Below are 19791 nucleotides of genomic sequence, written 5' to 3'. Positions count from 1 at the left end.
AGAAGTTTCAACTAATTGAGTAAGCAGTCTCTACCTTACTTAAAAGGAAAGGCTGCATGGGACACGTTCCTAGCACCAGTGCTCTGTCATATCTGGATGGTCTGGGTATAATGGAAAGGACAATCTTAAATTCTGAAAATACCCTGGCCTTTTGTTTTTGTCCCTAAAACACCCAAAGCAAGAAAACAGTTAAAAATCTCGGATACCTTTTTCAGAGAGATTGTTTCATAATTTGAGGTTTAGAAGTGCCAGGAACAATTAAGCCACCCAAGGAGATCATAAAAGCCAACTTCGCAGATGTAGAAACTGGTTCTTAGAAGTGTGATGAATTTCTGAGTTTGGGGAAAATGTAAGATGTTATCCAAAGTGGAGCATTTGGGCCATGGAATTCTCATTAACTGTCTGGTCATGGAAGAAACATCTGTAAATGGGGACTAAAAGATTTTAGAAAAAAGTCTTTGAGGACTACGTTGGAACCTAGAATAAGGAAAATGTTGAGTAGTTTATATTTAAAGCCAAGTAAATGTTATTCTCGTAGGTACCACTGTAACATTTTAGGGTTTATTAATGTGGGTTTTATATATCTAAAGGGTCACACATCTTTCCTTTCAAAAAGAGGCATTTCCTTTTTTTTTTTTTCCTCCTAAATTTCTGTGCCTATGATTTTCTCCTTAGGGGGAAAAATATCTGACATAATTTGGAGGTTGATAAAGAAGTTGAAAACTATGTAGCTATTTATTAGATATTAGGCATGTGCATATGATTGCCAAATAAATCATTTAATAATACACTGCCTATTTTATTAAAATAAGTCACATGTTTCTATCACAAGTTTTATATGTATGTGTATACTATTTTAGAGAAACTAGAAGAATAAAGGAAAGCAAAAATATGAAAATAAAACTATCTAGAAGTTCAGCCTCTGATGAAGATAGAGTAAGGGTGCAGGACTTACCCTCGTGTCTAAAACAACTAAAATGAAAATGAACAAAACATAGAAAGAAACAGCACTCAAGATATTGGACATCATACAAAGAAGAACAGTAACTTCTGATTAACGGGAAACAAATGAAGTGAGCTGTATGATTGTCCCAGCTCACTGCATAAAAAAACGTTTTCAAATTGCAGTGCAGGAAGATGGAACATACACAGAACCTGCTGGACAACTTGAGTTGAAGGGATGGAGCCTGGAGTTCTGGAAATCCAAGGAAGCTAGGGATCATAGAGCAGAATAATAGAGGAGAGGAGGGGAGGAGAGGAAAAGGGAAGGGAGAAGAGGAGAAAGAGTGGCACTAAGAAAGAACTCAGGCGATTTACAGAATTTGCCCCTGGAATATTCAGTTGAGGATTGATCAGTGCATGTGGCTGAGGAATCTATCCAATTCCATGGAAGAATCATCCTAAAGTATCAGCATTCACACAGCACTGGCCATAGTACTTGTTTCCAACAGCCAGAGTGGAAAACCTCATAATTCATGGAGCACTGGTTTAGAGTCATAAGGAACTTTACTCAATAGTGTGTGTGTGTGTGTGTGTGTGTGTGTGTGTGTGTGTGTGTGTGTGTGTGTGAAGGGGGGGCATGGCAATTAATATTAAACTAAATGCAGCTGTGCAACCACCTAACAAAGCTTACAAGAATGATCTGTAAGAAGCAAACTGTTTCTAAGTACCTTAACCACATCCCTGAACAAAGTATAATAATATTTGTAGGAATAAAAAATACTCAGCACTAACTAAAGCAAAATTCAAATTTTATGGTACCCAGAAAAAAGCTACCAGAGATGAAAAGAAATAAGAAAATACTCCCAAAATAAAAGAGAAAAATCAATCAATGGCCTGACAATTGACACTGATGACAGAATTAGTAGATACAGATGGTAGACATAGTAGATAAACAGATCACAATGCTATATTCCAAATGTTCAAAAAGTTAGAAGAATTATCGAACATGTCAAATAGAGGCATGGAAAAGACATTTACAAAAGACCCACATAAAACATTTAGAGATGAAAATGACAATACACATAATGTAAAAATACTGAATGAGATTAATTCTAGGTTAGATAATACTGAAGAAAAGATGAATGAAATTGAAGATATTAAAATAGAAACTATCCAAAATAAATCACCAGAGAAAACAGACTAAAAAATAAAAAGGAAAAGAGTATAAATCACTACAGAAAAACTTTAAGTGGCCAAATAAATATGTAATTGGAGTCTTCAAAGGGGGGGAACAAAAAAAAAATTGAAGAAATAATGACTGAAAAATTTCAAAGTTGATAAAACTATAAACCCACAGATCCAAGAAGCTCTACAAATCTCAAGCACCAGGAACATGAAGAAAATTAAACCAAGACACATCATCATCATCATCATCATCATCATCCTCATCATCATCAAATTGCTTAAAGCCAGTGGTAAAGAGAAAATCTGGGGGGAAAAAAAGCCAGAGGGAAAAAAGCTGCACTACACACAGAGGAATGGAGATAAGGATTAAGGCAGATTGCTTTAACTGTCTGAGACAATGCAAGCAAGAAGGCAGTGGAGCAAGATTTTTGAAGTATTGTAAGAAAATAACTGTCTACCTGGCACTCCAGGTATTGCAGAGATCTAGTCTCTGAAGGACCATCTCCCCTCCCATCAGTTTCAGGTAGCACTTACTGGCCTTCAACATGGTAGCACTTTAACAGGTAGCACTTACTGGCCTTTAACTGGCCTTTAACTTACTGGCCTTTAAATCTATTACCATTCTGAATTTAGAAGAGTTACCATTATTCAGGAGTCACAGATTATTCACCTCTCATCCTTAGCATAAATACTATCACGATGATGCAGGCAAGGTGGGGTGAGGAGGTGTGGAGGAGGGATGCATTCCTCCCCCCAGAATATAGAGTAATGCAAATTAAGGTCTCATTTTGCTTTATAAGCAAATTGGTATTTTCCTTTATTGTTTAGATCTTAAACTCTTTAAACTATTTTGTTTTACCTTTACAATTAATGCATCACCATTAATAACGATTATTAGGCCAAGCTACATTACAATTTTTGAAAGGACCTAACAGTTTGAGGATGCAGATATTGAATGATGGTACAATGCTATTTTCGTTCTGCTGTCTGAAGATTAATTTGACGTAACACAATAAAGTCACAATAAAAGAGTGCAGATGATCAATGCTCTCTGTTTTCAAAATAAAGGTTTTCAACTCTGCATTGACATTTATTTTCCATTTCTCTGGTGCACTAGCTATTTGTTTAATGAAAGGAAACATTTCTAGCGACAGAGCCATTCTCTTATTCATTTCTATAATTCTATGATCACAATCAATCAAGAGGTTTGCTTTCAAGTCATGTTATCATAAATAAGGTCTTCCCTTTTCGTCTGAGAATCTCAAGACTAAAAGCCTGTGAATGGGATATAAAGCTAATACTAAGAATGATTGCAAGGTGTCTTGGAAGCTAGAAGAAATAAAATGATCTACAGAGTAGATCTTATTCCATGTAGTTTCACAGGGCAAAACTACAATGAATGAATGAAAGTTAAGGAAGCCGATTTTGCACAATATCAGGTAGAACTTTTTGGTAAGTCCTCAAAAAGTGAAGTGAATTGCCCTGTGAAATACATTGTACATTCTGCCCCTGCAGATGTTAAAGCAGATCAACAAACATCTGTCAATTATATTACACAAGGGATTCCTATAGTGGGTGGAATGTTGGAACAGATTAGGTCCTTTGAACTCTGATTCCAAGTCTAACTTTTGAGGTAAAAACTCTGAAGGACATCAGATGGATAAAACAATCTACTAACAAGGAGGCTATAAATTAGTCAAAAAGGACATTTCAACCATTAATTAAAGTACAAATACACAGAAAAGAATGCTAAGTAAAGTAATAGTGGTACAAATAAAATATTAAGAGAGAATTGAGAAATAAGTGACTAATTCCAGGTAGCAGTACAATGTAACATTGTCCTGGATGAAGTGTTATGTTAATGATCCAAGCACTAGGCCTGTTTCAGGTGGGAGGGATAAAGGGAAAAGGATTCCTGCTGAGAGAAGTGCAGGAACAAAGAATTAGAGGAGCAGAACTGCTTGAACATTTGGGAAGAGAAGATAGATACTCTGGAGATTTTGATAGTCAGAATCTTTGTGAGGAATTTGCATTTACTTTAGCTACTGAGACCTGCCTTTCAGTGCTTTAAACAAATAGTTATTGTAAAATATCCTGCATAAATCATGCACTTCTCAATAATTATATTAATTTCCTCTTTATAATTTAAAATAATATCAGATAGTGACAAAATTACAGTTAGGAAGCTTCTTCCCTCACAAAGAAAAAGCAAAGAAATAATGTTTTAAGTCATATACTTTGAGTCTGTTCACGAGATCCATTGGGTCCCCATTTCAATTCAAATAACTGTAAAATGCATGTGGCATTTGATGTTTTTAGCATTACTTTATTTATTGAGTTTCATCTTGAATTATTCTCTTTAGAACTTTTTTTTTCTGATTAATTGGTTGGTGTTTGCACTTTCCACTTTTTGAAATACAAGGTATTCCAGATGAAAAACAATATTAGTGATAAAGATGGGTATGAACCTCCCAACTCCTTCCAGAATTTTTCCTAGATAGCAACAGGACTGTAAGCATCTGAGAACAGATTGTAGAAATTGAGTCTCCACTAGAACTTAGCTCAACTCCTTCAGAGAACTAGGCACACCGATGTCCCTCTTGGATTGAAGACTTAGTTCTCTCAGACACAGCAGACCTAGCAGATAATATCTACCCAGAATACAATCAAGTCAACCTGCTGATTTCTGGCATTTTCTAAAGTGGAAGGAAGAGCAAAATTTCCAACTATCTAATTTTGTTACTTGTTAGTCTTTTGTTTCTGGAATCTTTTAAGAGTCTCTGATTTTGGGGATCAATTTTTTTATGCCATGGTACGGGTTTTTTTTTATTTTTTGGTATTTATCCTGTTGGGTCTGTTGTGCTTCGTGAATCTGGGACATGGACTGTCATAAGTTATTATTTCTAAGAGATTGTTTCTTCCCAATTTGCTGTTTCTCCTTTTGGGATTGCAATGTCTATATCCCATACACTGACTTTTATTCCCCCACCCCAGCCTAGTATCTTTCTTCGTTTTTCTCTCAGATTTCAATCTGGTTATATTTTTCGGATCTATTTTCCAGTTTATGAATCGTCCTCAATGTGTCTATACTTCTCATAAACTTACATGTTGAGTTCTAATTTTAGTTATTACATTTTTTCAATTCTAGAATTTCCATTTGAATCATTTTTTTTGTAGTTCCCAGTTCTTTGGTAAAATTCTCTTAGAATTTCATTTCTTAAACATATTACTCACATAAAATCTGTGCCTAATAGCTAATAGCTAGCTGTCCTATTGATCCATTTCTAGTTTTCTGTGTCATGATTTTTATGGTCATTTGATCATTTGATCCTTTTCTCTGGTATGCTGCGTAATTGTAGATGAAGAGAAGTGAGGCTGGAAAGGTTAGTGAGGGCTGATCACTGAGAACCTTGCAAATGATATTAAATAACTTAGTTGAATTTTCACAGCAATAGAAAGGCATTGAAGGGCTTAAGCCACCAAACATTTCCAGATTTACACTTTAGAAAGATTACCCAAGCTTCAGGGTGGAGGAATGCATTAGAAAACAACAGGTCTAGATGCACAGAGAACAATGGGCAAGGTTTGCAGGAATTTAGGCAATAGAGGACGATGACAAATGATAAGGTTTATGCTATTGAAGATAGAAAGGGGTATATATATTCAAGAGGTATTTACGGGACATAATCAACATGCTGACTCCTCTGTTTTTGTTTTTGGACACTGAGTGTAGAGAAATGGTTTACTAAATGGTTTGCTAGTTTACTGAACTAGATAAAATTGGGGAAGTTTAAATTCAGGAGAAAGAAAAGTTCATCATTTGGGACCTGTGCAGTTTGAGATGTTTGTAAGACCTCCTAGTTATGACATATTTGTGATTTGGACCTCAGGAGAAAATTCTGGGACAGATATAGCCATCTTGGAGTCACAGGCACACAGGTGAGAGTGGTGTATTGCAGGGAGGTAGAGAGAGGGCAAGGCATTGTGTGCTATTAGAATACAGGCTGCTAAGGGGCAGGTAGGCTTTTCCTTAGAAGCCTGAAATGGGGACTGAGATGGAGTAATCACAGAAGTCTACGGAAAACTAGGAGGGTGTGAATCATAGAAGCCAAGGATAGAGATGGTTTTGAAGGGGACATGGTCACCAGCATTAAATGCCCCTAAGAAAACATATTGAAAACAAATCCTTGGTGACACTGGCGAGGAGCATTTCAGTGGAGTAGGTGAGGGAGGAAGCACACTGCAGTGAGTTGAGGGGTGAAGCAGACAGTAAGCACAGGGAATTCATGATGTTTGGCTCTGATGGGAAGGAGAAAGATTGGCAGATAGAATGTATGTGAGCATAGGGAATGTTGTATATTTTTAAGACAAAAAAATTTGACCACGATAAAATGTCAGTAGGAAGAAATAACCAGAGTGGGAGAGGTTGAAGTTACATAGGAGAAAACGGCTAATTGACAGGGAATGTCTTTGAGAAGACAAAAGGTAAGGGATTTAGAACTCAGAGGACAATGTCTGCTTTAGACTCTTAGAGGTGAAAGACACCATTTTCTTTCTTTCCTAATAGAAGAGGGGAAAAGGAGAATATATGGGGATGCAGGGACAGTTTGGGTGGCAGGACAGTACGAGGGTTCTTTACAGATGGCTTCTATTTTCAGTATGAATTAGGGAGGCTTGGATATTTGCTACAGGGAGCACAAGAAGCAAGCAACTTTTAAGAAATATGGTAGAACTGCTACATGGCATTAAAGATCCAGGTGAAGTCAGATACCATGAAGTTGTGAAGTGATCCCATTCTGCAAGATGATACAAGTTTTTCCTAGTATATCCCAGAAGTTTGGAGCAAGTGTGGAGAAAGTGGACAGTTAGATTTATTCTAAAAAAAGATTTTTGGCTGATGGATCCCTCTGCAGACAACAGGACAAGGACATTGAGAATATCGGTAAGCATGATGGACAGTGGAGAAAACAGTGAAGACGAAAGGGAGCAAATAGGTAGAAAGAACATAGGAAATCTGGGATGGAGGTTCCAGTTCAGTTCGATGAACCAGTAGCCCACAACTCCAAATTTTCTAGTTTGGTGAAAGGAGTACGATGATTTTTAACTTATATGTAAGGAGATCAGTTTGCTTGAGCTAATCTTGGCTTATAAATGTTTAACTGGAATAATTAGTAAGGCACCCCATTTCACTTTCAAAAATGTTCTGGTTTGAATAATAAATTATATGGTCTTGGTATCCATATATTGATTGGACCAGACTTGGTAGAAGGAAGAGAATGAGTTCAATTTTGAACATGTTGAGTTCAAATTTATTGGAAATTCAGGTTAAAAGGTGAAGTAAACTGAACATACGTGCAGATGCAATCTAAACTGACCCATAAAACAGGAATTAATATTGTACTAAGGGACACATGATTTAGGAATTATCTCAAGAAAGATATACTAATTTGCAGACAATGTATTCAACTCCTAGAAAATATTCGCATTAAATACTTGAGAGCCTTTTCTTGGCATTAAAATATATGACATTTTGTGGTAAAATGAAAAATATTAATCAAATGACAAATGATTTTAACATTGACCAAATCGTCAGTCTGGTATAACATGTGAATGGATTGAGTTAAATTGTCATACCTCAAAACATCACAAGGTGGCAGCATGACTACAACCTAATATAATTAACAAGGAAAAGATCACTTTCAGATATTCTTCAGTTGGTATATTTGTGAATTTATACCCATTGTACATTATATATATATATTTCTGAATGTATGATCTTTCATTTAAAAACTATTTTTTTTACCATTATTACCAACCTGAAAAGGTGAAAATTAAAAAAAAAATGTTTAATTTTTAAACATGTACTTTAAAATATTTTAGATGGACTAAAAAACATGATCACTCATATACACTTATGGCATTCTTAAGATAGCTATTAGTGTATAGGATATATAACACTGTAATTATAAATGTTTTATAAATTTGCACCTTGATTAGTATTGTATAGCTAGATAATTTTATTTAAAGTATCTTTTAAATCCATTTATCTCACTAGTGACCGTAAATCCAGTAACTTCATTTGTTGACCTTTAGAAAGAAAGTGTTCAGAAGTTTCATGGAGAAGTTTTTGTTTGCCATATTCTAGTTATAGTAAGTTCAAGTGGGGAGGTTAATATTATCAGATTTAGCCGGTGAAAATTACAGGCCACCCAGTTAAATAAGAAGTTCAGATAAATGACAAATAATCTCTTTAGCATAAGTGTGTACCATGCAATATTTGGAACATGTCTATACTAAAAATTATTCAATTATTTGTTGTATTTTATATGGAAATCCCAGTTGGGGGGAGGGATGCAGTGGGAGGGAGAATTAGGGAAAAAACAAACAAACAAACAAAAACCTCAAGTTGCTAAGAAAATCACAGTAATCTGGGATTCTGGTCTCCAAATCTGGCCTAAGATTTAAGGGTCTTCAGGATCAAGGAACTAGGAAAATAATTTTAAATGGACTTGAGCTAGGCTGCATTCTGTGGCAAACTCATTTATATGTTAAGCTAAACAACATGGGCTAAGGTTAATCAAGTACTCTGGTGAATTACCATCTACACCACACATTGATTACTGACATTTAAACAGCAAAATGCAACAACAGATATTTAAAGCTAGCTCAGTACTGGACAAAACTGAATAAATAACTACAATTCAGATGTTTTGGGGTCTTACTCAGGTTCAGGGTTATCATTATAAAAATCTGTCATTAGAGCATAAGGGCTTGGGAATGACATTTTAGTTTCATTTAATTCAACAACCATGGCTGGCACTTCCTATAAGCAGAGGATTAAGACTGCGATATATAATAAAACATTGTTGTTACCCAACTCAGTGGACATTTATGGTTGATAAAATAAAAGTTAAAATCATGCAAAAATAATGGCAAACACGTTCTTACCAATTTTTCCCTGAGTTTCAGTTCTTGGTCCACTGTTCTCCCTTTGCTCTTCCCTGAGATGATGTCTTTCCCTCTTCCATACGATTTTCAACTCCCATTTTAATACCAAAGACTTTCAAATCTCTATTTCCAGCCATGAGTTCTCCCCTGTGCTTAGGATACAAACATTCAACTCAGGTTCTTGGCTGCCCCAAGGGCACTTCCTAAATTAGACTCACTGTTTTCTCCCAGAAATGTTTCTTCTCCCTTTATTCCCAATTTTAGTCAGCTGCATCTCTCTTCATGTTATTGTCCACTCTTGAAACAGTCACTGTATCTCTGACTTCTCTCCCTCATCCAATCAATGCACTTTTAATAGATGGTGCCCACACTGTTCTAAGGCCTCTCCAAACTCCTTTCCTGCCTCCAGTCTCGCTTTCCCTAAATTTAAAGATTTATTGAAATTATCAATTAATTTTTTGGTATTAATTATTTTATACCAATTATTATCATTATTTAAATCTAGTAAGAGTTTATGAATTTAACAACACTAAAAGATAGGAAGAAGACTGGTAAGGAAATAAAGATAGAGTTATGGAATGGCCTGGGCTAGGGAGGTGTTCAGATATCCGAAATATAGACACTTGGGATAGAAGGCAGGGGACTCCTGAGGCCTCACATTCTGCACTTTACTGGACACTGACAGAAACAACAGTAGCTTTCATAGGGCATCTACTGAATGTCCGCATTTCTATCCCCCAGCGAGGTGAATAATGCAGGCCGTTTCCTCTCTGCTAGGCTACTGAGAGAAGGGGAAGGAAACCAACCTTCTCAATTTGGGCCATTAGGCCTAGCAATTTAAAAAGAGGGGAACACATCTTTATGTTATAAGACCAGATCAGTATCACACAGGAGTACCCAACTATGGTGGTGTAATCAAAGGAGTGGAATCAAGGAGAACATAAATAAATGTGGAACAGCTCATAAAACATGACTGTCATTATGCCATATGTTAATTAAACATAAAATGGGAAGGAATTTAAACGAATGACTGATTAGTGTTACTATTATAAAGCCAAAGCAAATTTTCTCTGTTGTTTTTTCTGCAGTTAGTTTTCCAGAATCTATAATCAGCATCGATGTCAAAATTTCTCTAAAACCAATTGCAGTTAAATACACTATCACATATATTAAAAAGATGTTGGCTTTGACTCTCACATTTCAACATGATGGCTAATTCTGTGCTTGCCTGTGCGTATCCGTCTTTCTCCTTCAGCCCCATGGCTTAGAGGAGTTCTTGGACCAAATATGTGGATTCTCACTGCTCCTTCTCTCTAGACCCAGACATTTGGGGTGGCATAAGGGCTCAAACAGTAGAATATAACAGGGTTTAGGTACTCTACCTGTTCAGGAGCAGCAACCCAAGCATGGTGATGAAGGTCTGAGAGGACTTAAGTATACGTTACAGCGAAGTGAACTGGAGGATTCAAAGGATTCAAAGACATGGGTTTGGGGTAGGGGAGGGGAGAAAGTGCTGGGGAGAGGGCAAAAGGACAGGTTGACCAGGCTCAGGTAAAAGGAGTCAGTGGTTAACAGAACCCAAGGTTCATCAGGTTTCTGGAAACAGGCCTTAAGGGAGTCGCTCTGGCCTCACATTGTAGTGGGGATAACTGAGAGATTGAAGACCATGGAGGACTAAATCAGCTTAATTACACCCTTTGGTGTTAAGAATGGCAAGGCCTCCAGATGTTTGAAATTCTTTTTACAGAAAACAAAACATTTACTTAAAGAGATAAAAGGCATGAGTGAAACTCATTCACACTTGTGTGTAATCAGTCAGTCAAGAAATCAATAAACCACAGAAGTATCAGTTCCTCTGGGTTGAGGGGTGGAAAGCAGAAGTCTCAATTTATGAGGTAGAGGGTCCTGGAAAGTTTGGATAAGTACAAAGGGAAAATACCAAGGAGAAAAGAAGGCAAACTGCACCTACTTGGCAAATTTTACTAGTGATTCATGATGTGCGTCCATCTGTCTTCTCCACTAGCTTGCGAACGACTTGAGCCTGTTATTCTGCTTCAACACCTAGCATGGTGTCCCATGAGCGGTAAGCACTAAATCATTCCGCACTCAGTCTGAATTTTAGTTGCAAACTGTGCAAATGAATTTTTGCTTGTCCTGTCCATCCAAGTAGACAAGATATTGGAACCCTAGGCGTCCTGGGGATTTGGAGTGTCAGAACTATCTGTGCACACACAACCAAGAAACAAAGCTCTTATCCACTCAGCTAAAAGATGGCAAACAAGGAAAAATTATTTTAAAGATGAGTGCTCAAAATTCTTTTAATATGAATTCTTTTAATATGAAAACTATGCGGCTAGAACTTTTTGGTTGTTTCTGTTACTCAGTGTACCTCAAGATCTTGCAACAATTCAGATGCATTATCATCCATTTCGACTTTCTGATTTTTTTTTAGAATGTATTTTCATGGTATAAAGTGAAGGCCCCAGCACATAGTGCTAGTACATTGACTGCCAAATAGCAAGTGTTCAATAAATTTTTTGTGGAATGAACAGATGGATACATGAATGATGAAATGAGGTGATCCCCAAATTCCAAATAAGAGTCAAAATGAGAAAATCTTACATATTATAGGAGGAGACTGAGCCAAGATATTATCCATAAAACTTTGTGAAAAGTTTAAGAAAACTCAGAAATAATTTGGATGTATTTAACTTAATTGGATTTTATTTAATACAGTAAATGTAGTTGGGATATAATAATTGGAATTTAGTAACCAATCAAATAAATTGCGTTCTCTTTAGGCAAAAGGGGAAATTTTGTTGCCCTTGCAAAACTGAGAACAGATCCCTGAACTTAAACAAGTTTTCTAACTGATTTTTACTCCACGTGTTTGTTTTTGCAAAGCCTCGTGGCCTTCCAGCAGTAATGGCATTTCAGGCATCACCTCCCCCCCCCCCCCCACACACACACCCTGTTAAGCTATAGGACAATGAATAGCCGCTCAAAATAGTGCAGCAACATTTGATATTTTAAACAAATCCTGGCTCTATCTGAACATAGCTAAGAACTCTTCAGTACCAGCAAGCCCCCTGCAGTTTCCATCACGGGGAGCTCGTACATTATATCCAAGTGGCATCAGGCTATTTCAGAGAGCTTGCTGGTTCTCTCCTGTAAAGCTTGTGCTTGTCTAGTATCATTCAGTGACCTGCAACCATGAAAACTTCTTGTAACAGTTTTCCAATCCATAACTAAATGTCTACTTTCAGGGCCTCTGACTCTTAGGCAATCTCTCTCTAGTTGTCTCACGAGAATGAGTCTGTGATTCATTCTAACTCCAAAGGAAGATCAGATGAAATTGTTAACAGAATGGCTTGCTCCTGGTGGGTTATGACTTATTGGAAATGCAAATTAAGATCCCATGCTTTATTCTACATGGTTGTTAGTGTTTCTAGCCATCACTTCTGATCAATTCAGGCTATAATTTTGTGGCATTAATGAAAAAGGACTTAATGAGCTGCTCTCCTTCTTTAACAGTGAAGGTCTCACTGCCATAAACAAACTAAAGTTCTTTAAATAGGAAACTTCCATTCCACACTGGCAGGCCTAACTCGATTTGTGGATTATACCTCTGGAGCTTTGCAAGTAACAAATTAATCATTTTTTCCGTGGACCGAGCATTTTACTTTCGAATCTGAATTTCAGAACTTGTCTTGATTAATGCTGATGTGCTGAACACTGTTGCCATTAAGTCATATATCTTGCAAAGAGCCAGATGGAGCAATAATTTATATATCTCCTGGAGAAAAGTTTTTCAAAACTCTCAGTGCAATATTCTGATGGATTAATCTTCTATGATATCCTGATGCTTTTTTGCAATAGTGTCTGTCCTTGTAATTGTTCTTGTCTATGATTTTTTCCATTATGTCAATTTAATAGGAGCAATGTTCCTATTTCAAAACTGCATAGGGACAACAGGTATAGGGGAAGTTGTTCTATATGCTAATTATTGAATTTGAGAGCAATATTTTGTGAAAAATACCTCACTACCTAAAAGTAATGTTTACTATTATCCTTTTATACAGAGGGTACCAAAAAATGTATATACATTTTTAAGAAAGAAGAAAAATTGTATTAAAATTGTAATACTCAACATATAACGATAACAAAAGATGAATACAAGCCATGTAAACACATTTTTTGGAACCCTTGATATTTAATGAAAATAAATTAAAGAATATGTAATAATACATGGTAGTGTCTGTGTGCTAACCTTTTAAGCTAGTAATTATTTAGCCTTTTAAATTCAGTAATAATAAACTTTACAGAAATTTATTTCCATTTAAAAAAAAATCAGTGATTCAAGATTCACTCTCTCCACCCTTTTTTGAACTAGGTCGTGGCATCTTTTCAAAATACAAATCCTGTATTAGAAGCAAGTTTTGGCTATTAAACATGGGGGCAGAAAGTTGATGGTAAATTACCCAGTAAAGAGTAAACTGATTTTAAATGCACCTATCGGGAACTTAATCAACTGTTAAGTGGTGCCTTGATTTTTAAATTATATAAAAGTCACTTGCTATATTTTCTACTCTGAGCACCTACCTCAACATCTGGCATGTAGTTAAGAGTTCAACGTCAACAGAATGGAAGTCTCAGAATTTTTTACTAAGTGGCTAGTGAGAAAGCTTTCTTTGACTCATCCACTAGGTGGCACCCAGGGACCGTGCTTCACACACTGAACCGTCACAGACCCTCCAATTCATGGTGCAAATAAAGAGCTGCATTATTAATTTATACCATCACGTCCACTCTACACCTAATACTTATTTAACCAGCTGCTTCCTCTAATCCTCCTTAAACACAATTGATTAAAATCCTAAGTATATTCAGGTTTCCAACCTTCCTCATTTTCCCCCAACCTTTTTGTTACCTTCAAATAACAAATCAAGAACACTTAAATAACATGGACTAATTACTATAGTTACTAATAATGATTGCAGACTGTCCGAAAATTAACTAGAGGCAACGGAAGACTGTAATATAAAAGTTATTTTCAAACTTGCTTTGCATTTCGTTGGAATTTTAATTGGTGGAATACCATTATCTTAAAAATGTCATCTGGAAAATAAAACATGCATGGGGCAAAAGGAAAGGAAAGAAAACTAGTACTAGTATTTTCTGAAAAAGGTAGTTATTTTCTGAATATGGCTCTTGTTCATCTTTACAAAGACGAAGTACAGTGCTACCTAAAGTTTCAAAGACTTCTTCAGCTACCCAGAAAATACCAATATTCCACACCCAGGATACTAAAAGGCAGGACTGTTTAGCAGACCATCTACTCATACTTGGTATACTCTGAATGTATTTATCCTGGATGTGTTACTTGCTCCCAAAGGAAGGAAAAGGAAGTGAAACTACTAGGGATATAATGAATTGATTCTTCTCTGTGAAAGTCTCTTCAGTACTTCTAAATTATAGTGTCAGTCATTCCTCTAAGGGACAGGGTCTTGCTGACAATAAATGGCTCACTTTATAAGAACATGATGTTCCCCTTTTTCCTGTTTCTCATAGAAAACTCAGGCCCAATGGACACTCCTGTTTGGCATACTGGACTCTGGATACATTCTTCCTGGGGGCCAGTGGTCTCTTGAGGCTGTTGGTTTTCTCTTGTTCATTTAATAAAATTTAAGCAAAATTACTTGTCTTTATCTAGTTTTCCTATTTTTAAGCTGTTTCCAATTTTGTGAAGTGGTTATTAAAAATGTGAAGTCATTAAACAATTAAATTATTAAGAACAGATAGTCTCAAAGTAACTAAAGACTAAAGCTTAAATGCTCAACTGACCTTTAGCACACATCCTATTTTAATGAATGGAAGGAAAAACTTCTTTATTGGTGAAATAGATGGAACCGAAGTTAAAAACTGATGTAAAGATTAAGAAATATCACACTAAAAGTTATCCAAAGAGAACTACTATGATATATTTTTGGTAGAATAATATTCCCATTTTATAATTCCACTAAAATATTGAACTCAGTGACGTGCATATAAAATTATTGCAAATTTAGTACACTGAAATAATCAAACAGAAATGGTTACCAGAAACTACATTTGTAATGAATAAATATTACATTTCACTTAGAAATTAATTCACAGGCTTTATTTCTTAAGAACAGTTAGCTTCCAAGAAGCCAGCCAGTATGTTTGATTTTATGACATCACGCTGGAACATGTACAGGAACACTTTCCACCCTAAAAATTCCCAAATGTACCGGCCACTTTGTGTATTTTTCCAGTGATAAATGAAAATAAAATAACTTATTTTCAAAATAATAAACCATCTTATTTTGAACACAACAGTCATATTCAATGGAAGAAAACAACTTCATTTAAGCTCCAGAGAATTCAGATTTGCTTAGGGTGGTGAACCCTCTCAACACTTACATAGTTCCGTTAAACAACTTTTAAAAGTAATCTTAACAACTTTTTAAGACAAATTTTTTTCAGCTCATTAAAATTATCCACCAACATGATTTTATATATGAAATACATCATAATTCTATTATCTTAATTTCACAGTTAACTGGAGAATCCTGGACCAAAATTGGTAACATCTCAAAGACGATCAATCAAACAGGTATTATCTATAATTACAGTAATTTTTTTTCACATAAGCCTATATATTCCCTAAAACAAAACTCACAAATCTGGAATGGACAGTCCCATTTCTCAGCATTTCTTTCAGCCTATACAATTCTTTTTTTCATCTCAGGTGCTATAAAATGCCTCTTGAAATACAGATGGAAAAGCTACCACTTGGAAACCATGCGTCTACCAGATTTATAGTAGCGTTAGTAAAAGCCAGGATACTGGAGTTAATCCTTGCCCCAATTCTAGACTGAGCTTTTTTTATGGCAATACAGTATTTTATCTGACAATATGAATTCTAAAAAAAGTTGAGACATCGTGTTAAACTCAAAAGAAAAGAAAATTTGTTTTCATGTATACATATATCATGATATGTATTGCTTTCTGAAATCTTAAAAGCAGCAAGGTTTGACAGAAAGTGTAAAAAAATTGATGGACGTTTTACCTTGTTCTGAAATCCAGAAGTTCAGATGCTCTCCACTCCTGCTGAAGTTGGAGCCTGGAGATCAAGTGAAGCTAGAGCTCTTTGCCCTCACCTTAAGTTTGTCTCCGGCAAGTGTTTGTGCGCGCGCGCATGTGTGTGTGTGTGCAGAATGTCTCTTTGTGGCACTGGATGGCAGAGGTCCTGGTCCTGGGAAGAAGGAGGCACTTTCTCACCAAGAGCAGAAGAAAAGCAAAGCGTCACCAGGAAAGTTCTCCTCCCAGATCCCCTAATTGCAGCCTAACGTGCATTTCATGCAAACTTCAGGGAAGAAGGGAGGGGCAGCTCTGTGCCCAGACCCTGTGAAACAGCAGCTCTTAGATGACTTTCCCCTCTTTTCAGTTCCCTTACAGGGAAAGGGGCAGCTACAACCACAAGCCCCCACCCACACCACACCTCCTGCACCCTCACCACTCTTGGGTGTGTCCAGAGGGGATGAGGCAGGGGGTCTGTGGAATGATCTGTGGGCCAGCGATGTGAAGCAGACACGCCAGGACAGTGAATTTTCACTTTGTGTTTTAGTTTCTGCTTGGAAAGAAAAATCAAAGGGAACGAGAGGAAAATCCAAGGGTAGGAGAAGTCCTGGCTTTCCTGCCTCCCTCTCCCCAAAGTGGATCCAAGGTAACCAGGTAGACAGGCAGTATGACAACAGCAGGTAAAGCTTCCTAAACTGGAGGTGCCCTGCCACTGGAATTGCCAGAAATATATTTTCTTGTTTACTGTATCGATATTGGGTTTGAATCCCCGTTAGCAAACAACTGCTATTGTACTCCTGGATGACAGAGCTCAAAAAACCTGGACTTATTTATAGAGTGAAGAATGCGAGGGGCAGACGGGATGGGTGGGGTTGGTTTATGGATCCATATCCAGGATTAGAACCAGATGGGCACAGGGCGCTGGCGGACACACACACACACACACACACACTCACACACTCACACTCACACTTTAAAATAACCCCGGGGGAAGATGCTGGGACACGCGGGAAAACGCCTCCTGAACAAATAGATATTTATTTATAACTCCTGGGAGATTATATAGGTCCATTGATTCCCTCCTTGAGTAACCAAGGGTTTTGGAGAGGAAATGGCTTCATATTTCAATAACAGAGCCACCTTTGATGGAGCCTAGGAGGGGAAAAAAGAAACACACCGCAGGAAGCAAACGGCTGTTGAAGCAGCCTGGAGGAGGGAGCGGGGCTGGCCTGGGGATGAGGACAAGCAAACAAGCCCGAGGGGCCCCTAGCCAGAGAGAGGAGGCGAGACGCTGGCTGGCTGACGGGAGAAGCGGGGCGGGGTGTGCAGGGCCCCGTGGGCGCGGGGCGCTGGGTGGAGTCCAGGCACTCGTGGCCGCGCTCCCGGCTCTCGCCAGCCGGCCTAGGGTAAGCGCAGGCCGGACTGCGGGCTCCTCACAACCGCTGCTGCTGGAGCTCTGGACCGGCAGAGGGACGGGTGGGATAGACAGTCTGATGGGCCAGAGGACTGATGGAGCGGAGGATTGATGGGGTGGGGTTCTCGTGGGCAGACGAGCTAGTAGGGGAGGGGCGTATGAGACGTGGGCGCCAGAGAGATACGCGGACCAGTGAGGCAGGGACGCGGGTGGGGCAGGTGACTCGTGGGGCAGATGAGTTGGTGAGGCAGGGGGACAGGTGGGGCAGAGATGCGCGTGGACAGGGCACGCGGTCACAGCTGTTCCGGAGGCGGCGAGTGGCGCTATTGTCTTAAAGATAAATCCTAAACCACGGAGGCGGCTTCCTCTTTGGAGAAGGGCGGGAAAGCGAGCTCAAAAAAAAAAGAAAAAGAAAAAGAAAAAAAAAATCTTTCCGCTTTTCCTTGACCTATTTCACCGGTTCTTTTGCCCAGGGTCGCCCTTGCGATTCAAATCTTTGGTAATATAACACGTGCTTCTTGTAAAGATGTTATTCCAAAGACGAACCAATACCCACAAACACTCACGAAATGAGGACAGTTATATTCAAAACGAAATAATTAAAAAAAGAATCCCCCAACAGGCAATTCAACACCTTTGTTTGTAATTCCCAAATCTGGACAAGATGCCTCTTCTCATTTTTTCCTGTTTCTCCCCATGGGCTGCTAAAGTTGTTGCAATTTTTTTGTGGTACACTTCGTGGCTGTTGAGACGGCTGTTATACTGTAGGCCCCCACATTAACTGCCAATACAAATAAGACATATATCTGCTTTTTAACTATGAAAATAGTGTTTATACAATTTCTTGTAAATGTTCAGGATACGATATATTTTAAGGGACATAAAGGAATCAGACTTACAAACAAATACCCTACAGTTATTATATTAAAGCTCCATAAAAGTGGTGAGGCTGGTGGTGTGTGGCTATGAAATCATATAAAGATACTTTAAATCCTGATCATGTTCTCTCAGATTAAAAACCTGGCCCATAGATGGCCCTTGTTCCCTTATCATGTGTCTGCTCCATATACTTATTCCAGCACCTCATTAAGAGAGTGCAATGCATTCTCTTCAGAAAAAAAATGTTTGTTAGCCACACAAAACCATCTACCTGTTTTTGCAGTTTGGTCAGATCACAGTGAATTACACTAGAATTTTTTTTTTTTTTCAATTTCAGGTATAATCCCAGTTGAGATAGACTACCAGAAATATGACAGCTACTTACCTCTGCCATTCCTGACAAGAGTTATCTTGTAAATCCTTCCACATCTATATTTCCCATCTCCCTTTCCAAGTTGCCTAATTACTACTCTTTGTTAAAAGATCCCCAGTATTTTTAATCACAAGTGCTTAAGCTGTCAATAGTGTGTGTTTTAAGTGTTATTTAGGCTTAATTTAATTATTATATACACTTTCTTTTTGGGGATTCACTTTGTTTACTAATTATTTAAAATTTATATTGGTATTAGCTTTAACAGTCTTTCAAAAAGTTTTTGTGCTTTGTTAATTAATGTTCAGTTAAATAGTGCTTTACAGAGGTATACATTACTTTGACCAGTTATCATTATGATCAGGGAAAAGTCATATTAAACTTTGGTGTAAAAAAAAAATCAAGTAAATAAAATACTAATCTATTTTCACAACTGAAATAATTTACAAAAGTGTAAGTTGTAAAAAAAATGTATTAAAGACCAAATATCTTTTCAAAGGAAAATCATATCAAGAGTATTCTCTAATTATTAATTATTAATTTCCTCTAATTATTAATATTATTAATTCATGTGTATATTCATGTCCTTCATTGCATATTGAGGTGTTTTTGTTTTGTAGAAGGAAGGGAGACCAGCATTTTTTAGTTTCAAGAAAAAAACAAATATTTTCTTCAATATTAATTTTAAAAATGACATGTGCTTAAAGTTTATGTCAAGTTTTGTCTTAAATTAGCTGGCTAGTGCTAGAGATACAAAGTCTAAAACTCAAAGTTGAAAACTAAGGCCAGTTCTGAAAAAGCAAACACAAATTTAGAGATAGTAGATAATATATACAGAGAGTTCCAAAAAAAAAAACATTTTAAGAAAGGAAAAAACTATATTAAAATTATAATAATATATACCGATAACAACAGATGAATACAAGTCACATTTGACTTCTGAAATGAC

The 19791-nt window shown here is 37.2% G+C and overlaps 1 protein-coding gene across 1 annotated transcript in view; it reads right to left on the bottom strand.

Moving 5' to 3' along the window:
- HAPLN1 (hyaluronan and proteoglycan link protein 1) overlaps positions 1–16291 on the bottom strand; it is a 61401-nt gene extending 45110 nt beyond the window's left edge. Inside the window, exon 1 of the mRNA XM_081053423.1 lies at positions 16169–16291. The gene's annotated coding sequence lies outside the window, so the exon portion shown is untranslated. The remainder of the gene's footprint in view (positions 1–16168) is intronic.
- Between the last annotated feature and the right edge of the window lie 3500 nt (positions 16292–19791).

This window comes from Rhinolophus hipposideros (genome assembly GCF_964194185.1).
Source record: "Rhinolophus hipposideros genome assembly, chromosome: 7".
Taxonomy (NCBI): Eukaryota; Metazoa; Chordata; class Mammalia; order Chiroptera; family Rhinolophidae; genus Rhinolophus; species Rhinolophus hipposideros.
The sequence above is the reverse complement of the archived record's forward strand: the minus strand, read 5'-3'. Positions and strand labels throughout refer to the sequence as shown.